The sequence below is a fragment of the Mastomys coucha genome, unplaced genomic scaffold (assembly GCF_008632895.1).
Source record: "Mastomys coucha isolate ucsf_1 unplaced genomic scaffold, UCSF_Mcou_1 pScaffold17, whole genome shotgun sequence".
In the NCBI taxonomy this organism is placed as follows: domain Eukaryota; kingdom Metazoa; phylum Chordata; class Mammalia; order Rodentia; family Muridae; genus Mastomys; species Mastomys coucha.
In genome coordinates, this window is record NW_022196899.1 from 7,909,372 (window position 1) to 7,918,493 (window position 9,122).

General features: G+C 40.1%; 1 pseudogene across 1 annotated transcript; it reads right to left on the minus strand.

The window, feature by feature from the left end:
- Nucleotides 1-1,112: 1,112 nt before the first annotated feature.
- On the minus strand, nt 1,113-7,877 carry LOC116094855 (annotated as a pseudogene). Its single transcript, XR_004120346.1, has 3 exons — nt 7,189-7,877; nt 5,708-6,803; nt 1,113-1,350 (listed from the first exon to the last, which is right to left on the minus strand). The product of XR_004120346.1 is annotated as a nucleolar protein 56 pseudogene (transcript).
- Nucleotides 7,878-9,122: the final 1,245 nt, after the last annotated feature.

The following is a 9,122-nucleotide window of genomic DNA, read 5'->3' on the forward strand; positions in this document are numbered from 1 at the left end:
AAGGAGAGTCCAAGTATCCCATAGTTGTTCAGTCCCACCGGGTTGGCTGTCTCAACTCATCTTCTGCATATGCTGGAACCACAAAGAAGTAGACTTTAATGTCAGTGAAAAAAAAAATGGATGTGTTAGCAAAGCAAGGACACATTGGCAAAGAGCGAGATGCTCCCTCTTCCAAGTCCTTATATAGTCTTCCAGCAGAAGATATAGCCCAGATTAAAGTGTATCTTCCAGCCTCAAGATCCAAATCAGAGCTGTGTCTTCCTTCCTCAAAGATCCAGACGTGAAGTGGAATCACCCACTTCAAACCAAGCAGAATATCTCTCATGGGTATGCTCTCCTGTTTGGATTGGAGTTCATTACAGATATAGTCAAGCTGACAACTAAGAATAGCCATTGTCTTAGTCAGGGTTTCTATTCCTTCACAAATATCATGACCAAGAAGCAAGTTGGGGAGGAAAGGGTTTATTCAGCTTACACTTCCACATTGCTGTTAATAACTAAAGGAAGTCAGGACTAGAAATCAAACAGGTCAGCAAGCAGGAGCTGATACAGAGGTCACAAGGATCGGATCATTGTTACTGGTTTGCTTCCTCTGGCTTGCTCAGCTTGCTCTCTTATAGAACCCAAGACTACTAGGCCAGGGATGGCACCACCCACATTGGGCCCTCCCCACTTGATCACCAACTGTGAAAATGCCCCACAGTTGAATCTCATGGAGACACTTCCCCAACTGAGGCTCCTATCTCTGTGATAACTCCAGCCTGTGTCAAGTTGACACACAAAACCATATAGCCATCAAAAATGACACGGCAGTACACATTTATTTTCCTTAAGTTTTATGTGTTTGGATTCAAAGTTTTAGTTCAGTTGAAATTGTTTCTAGTTATGAAGCTTGATGTCACTGCAAATCTTATGGACTTTGATCTTGTTAGAGAAAACAATGCAACTTAGTAACACCATGCAGAAAAAAAAATGTTTTTACTAGTGAGTTTTAAAATCTCCACAAATCCTAAATAAGATTTACTTGAATATTATTAAAAATCTTCACTTTAAATATTCTTCATATTAAGTGGCTGGTGTTTTTAAAGCTCTCTATGGACTAAGAACTTATATTAACCACCACTGTAATAAAATGATATTTTTGTAGACACTATGGAGCTGAGATTGCTGTGGTAACTTGAAGAATGTTTGGCACTTTCATCAGAGCCAATAAGCAGAACAGCAGAGAGCAAGTGGAGTGGTGCCATAGCACTCATGAGGAGGGAGGAGGCACCATTGCCACACCCTCTCCTGGGATTCCATTTCTTCCCTTCTCCTGCTGAGGTGGAGCAGGTGTTAACTTGTTTACACCTTGTCAGAAAAGTAAATGCAATATGAGCACATCTGAGGACTCATTTTGATCCATAAACATGTCATACGGCTTCCCTCCATGTTAGAAAACAGAGATTGCTGAATAAAATGGATTTGTTTACAAAAGAGAGAGGAAGAGAAAAAAAATCCTAGTTTTCTTCTCTCAAGTGACCCTATTGCAATTTTATAGAAAACAAAATAAAAGACAGAAATACGACTGAGCTAATTTATCTGTGCATTAACTGCCAGACTTTGAAAGATGTCTTCATATAGTTCAGATTCCTCTGACTGATCCAGAACTTCAAACTACAAACCCTACCCATGCCATTTCAAAATCTTTAGTATCCATTGTTTCAATTTTCTATAAGGAATGCTTGTTTTCTATCAAAGATGGCTACAACAACCATTCCTCCACAAGTCTCCCATCTTGTGAAATCCTTTGGTACACGGCTGCTTGTTCAAGCGCCAGGTATTCCAGAGACTTCTATCCAACTGTTTCTCTTCATTACCATTTTTGAATTGGGCAATTGCCATCAGGTCTTGAAGCAGAACTTCCATCAATGGTATGATGAAGTCATGTGTGGGAGTAAACACCTTAGTGAGCTTTCTTCTTCATGGGCTCACCTTCCTACTTTCAGATATCGCCACGACCTCCTGCACTGGAGTAAATTGTCTTGCAGAGTTCCTCTTGCTTTGTTCCTGGTCTCATTTTGGTCAGAGTCCTATTCTTTCTAACAGTCTATATATGAATGGAAGGTCACCAATTTTTCTTTCTCAGTTCTCTACTGCATGTGCTGCAGAAGTTGAATCATGGATTTAAACAGGCATGAAACATTGATAGGACACTAACAGTAGATGAATTTTGTTAAAGACTGACACTGGCTCATTTTAGAATATCCATAAAGAAAAATATGATTCAAACCAGCACAGTTTACTACTGTACGTAAATAACTATTTTCTGGTTTGGTTTCCAGAGATTACTATGTTTTGACATTTTATCTCTTCAAACAATTCATGTTGAAACTTTATCTCGAAGGCAGAGGTGAGATTCACTGGAGGTGATTAGGTTCTTGTGAAGGGGACAATAAGAAGACTGTGGGTGAGGGATTTTCATCTACACCCTTTCTCCATGTGACAGGACACATTTTCACATCTCCCTGTGACTTCCACCCTGTGAGGTCCTAGTAATCAGGGCTTAGGTGGTGGCACCTTAGCCATAGACTTCCTAGACTCAAGAATTATAAGAAAACACAATAATCTCCTTAAATTTTCAGGTATTTTATTGTTGATTATGAGACAGACCAAGTTTATATGCAGATAAAGCATATAATCTTTATATAATTCTAAAGATCACTACTTATGTAGCTCTGCTTCTAAATTATGATAAAAATCATAGGAACAAATCACCTTAATTCTTGAAGATGGACATATTTTTCTTGTAAAATTATTAACATTATAATTGGCAATGTTTTTATATATATATATATGTATGTATTTGAAATACATTTGGTATTATCCTCTGACCTAAGACAATAGATAAAAAATAAATTTAACATTATTTTTTGTAGTTGTTATACAGGGACTTCATTTTCATTGTTTTCAATCATGATGCTATATCCAAATAAAACAAATAATTGAATTGGTATAGGATCTACTGCCAGGAGGGTGAGACTTTCTCATTGTTCTGACTTCATGCTAAGGTCAGTCAGTGCTAACCCTTTCTTCTTAAAGAACATGGAGCTTGTAAGAATAAAGTTCTATCTATTTTTTGTTTCATTATGCACATTTAATTAAATGTATGTTGATTTAAATGATATATAGATGTAGAAATATGAAATATGGGATTAGAAATTAATAATTTGCATACATGATTTTGATGCAACTTGTTAACTTTTATCTTAGACTGTGGACTTTAAAGATGTATATCATGTAAATTATTTAAATCAGAGATCACTAAAAACATTATCTTCAAATTTTGTTTAGGACTTGTTCATCATGTCTCAAACATCATGACTTCATATTATTCGGTGAGGGAGACTGTCCCGCAGTCTCTCTCTCCGTGGGAGTTCTCGGAACTGGGATAATTAATTACCTGTGAAAGCAAGCGGTTAGTAAGGAAGGACGCGGAGACCAGGTAGATGTGATGAGATGTGATGAAGAGACCTTTACTGTAATTCACTCAGTATTTATAGTTACGCTTAGGAACCAGACCCAGAGGAAATCCGAACCCAAATAGCAACCGGCCTGACTCGGTGTAATCAACAAACACTAGACCTGAGGGGGATTTTGAAAGGAAGGTCTGACAAGCTTTTAACGTAAACAGTGGGACCTGTCAGTCTGTATACAAAGCAGCCCTTCAAAGCAGAAGCAGGCTGAGTTTCATTTCTTTACAACTTCTGAGCTGCAAAGTCCGTTTGATCTCAGGAGCCAGAGTTTTCACAACCCAGCGTCAATCCCGGACCTCCATTGACTCCGGAACCACCACAGAGCAGGGGGGCAGGATGCCACAATTCGGCATCTTGATGCAGTGCTTAGAAAATATGTTTATTCAGAAAAAACATCAGGTAGTAATCTTGAGAACATTAAGGTGCACAGAGAAAAGACCACCTACATTCCTTTTACTTTTTCAGAGAGACAACTGAGTTTAATTCCTGTCATAAAATAATGTATAGATGTGACAAACAGATATGATGTTTATTAGATGATTAAATGATTAATGATAAATGATTAAATGATGTTTATTAATGATTATTAAAACATTTATTAAATGAAATTAGGAAAATATTTCTATCCTACTTTCTAATAATAGCCATAATATGGCTATTATTCAGTCATATTTTCTTCATTTCAGATATATTTTGTGGATAAAGTATTCATTTGGGACAGTACTCCTCCATATGATCAAAAGAAACTGGAGTCTAGTAAAATGGGTCTTAATATTTGAAACGTGAAGAGTGGCTATTCATTGTAAATGGCACAGAAATAGAACATTATGCTGCAGTAATCTGTCATTCTACTAAATATGGTGACTGTAAGTTTGTGTGAATAAATGTTGACTTCGTGTTCTCCTCTGAGACTGACAGCGACAGGGGTAGACACATCCATGAGTTCTCAACAATAACACTAGAGTAAGGGTACCACCACTTAACATGCGGAGGGAAGATTTCACATGACTGTAAGCCCCAGATAAAGAACCACAGATCATGAATGGAATAGAGGAGAACTAGTCTTCTATTGAATGACCATCCACAGGATATCTAATCCCAAGTGGTCATCCCTGAATAGAAGCAGTGCTAAGTAAGCTCAGTAGACTGAAATTACATGTGAGCATCTCTCTCTCTCTCTCTCTCTCTCTCTTTTTCTCTCTCTCTCCCTCTCTCTCTTCCTCCCCCTTCCGTGTGTGTGTGTGTGTGTGTGTGTGTGTGTGTGTGTGTGTGTGTATGTACAGAACAGTCAAAGATGGAAGAAAGGAGGATATGAGGAATTTGAGGTGGGGGTGAAAGATAGAAGTCATGTTGATATAGTACCCATATATGAGAGTTTTCAAAAATGTTATTTATTTATTTATTTATTTATTTATTTATTTATTTATTCCAGACAGGGCTTCTCTGTATAGCCCTGGCTGTCCTGGAACTCACTCTGTAGACCAGGCTGGCCTTGTACTCAGAAATCTGCCTGTCTCTGCCTTCCAAGTCCTGGGATTAAAGGCGTGCACCACCACCCTCCAGCCCATGTTATTTATGTTTAATGATTAAATAAAATTAAAGGTTACTACTCAGATTCCTGTTAGCTAACACAACCTGTCGGCTTCTTTATCTAGTCTCAAAACCTAGGTTCATTACCTAGGTCCTGCCACTCATGCTTAAGAGGCAAATACTTTCTCAAACAACTGTTCCAGCCTATTTAACATTTTTATTCGTATATAAAATGTGCAAAATAAGTTCTTGTATGTGGTGGTAGTCTGAATGAAAATGGCCATATAGGCTCATAGTTTTGAGTGTGTGATCCCTAGTTGTTGGAATCGTTTAGAAAGATTAGCATTTGTGGCCTAGTTAAAGGAGTTGTATCACTAAGATGATCTCTGGGGTTTACAAAATTCACACCCCACTAAGATCTTATAAGATCTAAGCTCTCAAATGAACTCTAAGCAGGTATGCTACCATGCTTCCCGATCCTGGCGGTCACAGACTCACCCAATGAAAAGATAACTAAGCTCCCTAATTCAATACTTTCCCTTATACGTTTGATTTGACCATGATGTCTCTCTCTCTCTCTTTTTTTTTTTAAATCTGGTTTTGTGTTTTTATTGGGGTTTATCATGGGCAGGAGCTTCCACCACAAGGTATGCCCCTCCCACCAAGCAGGTCCGTGTTGATCCTCCTGCTCTTTCTGGGACTTTCTCTTTTTCTTTGTGCCGCTCTTTGAGCAGCTAGCAGCAGCCTCAGGCTCCTCCTTAGAAAATTTCTTTTTCTTCTTAGGGGTGGTGGGGCTTGCTGCCTCGACTGGTTCACTGGCCACTTCCTCCTTAGGTGAGGATTTATTTCTCTTAGGAGCACTCATACTGCATGTGGCCGGCTCTACAAGATCACTTGCCAACTCCTCCTTAGGAAGAGCTTTCTTTTTCTTGGTTTTAGGCAAAGAGACAGGTGGGTCTTCTATTCCATTTTCCTGTAGGGTCTCCTGGGTTGTTTTAGCTTATTCTTTTTCTTAGGTTTTTCCTGTACCTCCTCACACTCCTCTGGAGTACTACTGAAGATGCCAGGGCCAGTGCCGCCTGTCGCTTCTTTTCTTCTTCAAGCTTTTCTTTTCCTGTTTTCCCTGATTTCTGGTGATTTCAGCAGCCGCTGCCTCTGCTTGAACCATGGCTTTCTTTAAGATATCCAGGTTCTTCCGTGGAATCTCTCCAGTCTCGTAAAAAGACAGCCGAGTTCAGGGAGTTTGTTCAGGGATTTTTTTTCCCCAAACACACTTGTGGGAACCTCAGAGAAGCAATCAATTCCCGAGGCAATACTGCATTTGTTTGCTAGGTATCGGGAGATGCGGCCTTTGTTCTTTGCAGCTGCTCAGACGATGAAGGTGGAAAGAAAAATGAGTCCATGTTTTGGTGTGTGATCCCTTGTCTTCAGGGCTTTTAAGTAGGCCTTTTAAGGCCCAAGGATCTGTACTGTGGATGCTCGATCCTTGGCCAGATGGCTGAGGCTGCCAGCATCATCAGTGAGGCGTGCACCTACTGCTTCCACAATTAAGGCTGACAGGCTGCGGACTACTTGACTCATCTTGGAGTGAAGGGAAGTATGTAGGCTCTGGCGATACCCTGACAAAGTCGCCACATGACTGGAGAAGCTCTTGAGGTTTATAAAGTCGATAGCGGATAGGTCCACGCCCATAGAGGACCAAGAGGCATCCAAAATGGCCTCAGCCTTGGCCCCATCCATCGTAATTTCTTTCAGTTTCTGTAGAGTCCGCCTGCGGATCCTACATGGTTGTGGATTGCTTTGGACTAGAGATGAACTGGACCTGTGGAAATAAGCGGGTGGGAAACAAAGAAGGACAGACGCCAAGGACATGTATCAAAGCGTGCTTTACTTAGGGTGCAATGTGTTTATATAGTAAAAGGCAAAACGAAAACACAACAATCAAACTTTTAACATAAACAAGATAGCAGACACAGTGTTGCAAACTCTGTTTACAGCAGGAACTTCAAGTGGGAGTTCTGGCAGAGGTTAGCTGAGTACCGGTCCTTTGATCTCCAGAACTGCAGTGTCAGTGTTTAGCACCACAGGTGGGCAGCTTGTCACAGCATTCTTTTGCTTTCAGAACAGAGGGGAGGGAGTCCACAAGTTTCTCTAACTTTGTTCCATTCAGCTCCCTGCCGTGCCCAATGAACTGAGCCAGGCGACAGTATGTAGCATGGTCACTGATGATCTTCACCAGCTCTGGAAAACGGTACCCATACCACTCCCTGACACGCATGGAGAAGGCATTGATATCTTTATCCAGTTGATCCAGGAGGCTTGTGGACTGAAAGGACTGAATGATCATGTTGTCCACCCGGTTCACATTAAATTTAACTTTGGCATGAGACTAGCTGCGTCCCAGCCCTAGATGGGCCTTACAAGCAGAAAGATCTGTCAGACCCTTCACCAGATGAACTCCTCGAAGGATCTCAGCTATCACACCACCATTTTGGCAGTTGTACCCCAACTCTTCCTGTATTGCAGCACCAATCTTGGGGTCTCCAACCCTCAGAAGTACTTTCTTCTTTTTAGATGGCAGGGATGTTTCGAGGAGCAGGCGGAGGTCCTCTTGAACAACACCTTCAGACACGGCATTGGCACTTTCCAAGGCAATCTTGGAATGAAGAAAAGGGACAAAAGGCCACCAGACGAACGACATTGTGGAATTTGCCAAGGTTAAGCACACACTCCTCTACCTGCAGCACCACCAGGCTGATCTCCTCTACGTCCTTCAGTGCTAACAGGGTGAAGTAGACCCCATGCTTGAAATAGTACATGCAACAGAACCATGGCGCCTGCTCAGTGCCCAGCTCTCAGTAGGGCATGTTTTTCTTTGCTTGTTTGTCTTGTTGTTTTTCTCATTTGTGATTCCTGGATTGTGTTTTTAATGTTTTTAATTGAATTAGAATCACATCATGTCCTAATGTATTTCCTCCCCACAAGTAGTTATCTTCTCTGGACCACTATCATTCTCCCCCAGCTCCAATTGAAATTCTCTTTTTTCTTTGGTAATTCTCACACAATGTACACACAGATTTTTAATTTGAACTGCTGAAACATTTTTGGTTATAAGAGAAAAAAAATACAGAAAAAAGAGAGCTAAAATGAAGAGCTATTTGAGTAGTATGGAAACGTAATACAATAGAAAATTCTTAAAATATATACATAAATGAAGGTTTCTAAATAAAATCTCCAAACAATAGGGGAGACAGAGACATAAGTGGACATCTCTCATCATCAAATGAAGCTTCCTGTATCAATACTGTCTTATATCTAATTCAATTATTGGGCAAAGTATTCCATGGGAACCCCAAACGAGACAGGCAATTGACAAGACTATAAACTTTTTCTCCACAAATTGAAGTCAAGGTCCCGTTCTTAAGAGAACACCTATATCACTCATTGAACATAGAGATTTCTAACTGATGTCTACATAAAGCTTTCACAGCTAAGTGCTAAAGGCTAGCATCTTTGGTACAGGAAGGCATTCTGCATGCTACTACAAAATAAATATAAACAACAAGCTAGCTATAGCCCATGCAATGGAGCACTGCCAGCAAAATATGTTAGGGCAATGGGGGCATAAAACTTGTGGAAGTGATCAAGCAATGTTTGATTTGACTTAATGCCCACTCCAGGGTATTGAACCCATATTCTACTTTGCCTGGGTGACCAAGAACCTAAGACAGGAAAGTCGATGCAGCTAGGGTAAAACCAAATACTACTATTCTAAATAAAACAACAACAACAACACACACATACACACACAAAACATAAAAAACGATGTAGCAATAAAAATGACATCTAATGATATTCTGCTTGACACATAGACCTCATAGATAAGTGCTTTGTTTATGCATCATCAGAGAAGCTTTCTCCTCCATCAGATGGAAAGAAATATAAAGACCCACAGCCAAACATTCTATACAGAGTTTGAGACTATGGATCACCAATCCCTAAATGGGAGGGATACAGCCATCAAATCCCTTCCTTTAGAATTAAGTCATTCCTGATGAAGAGGTTGAAAGAGTATAA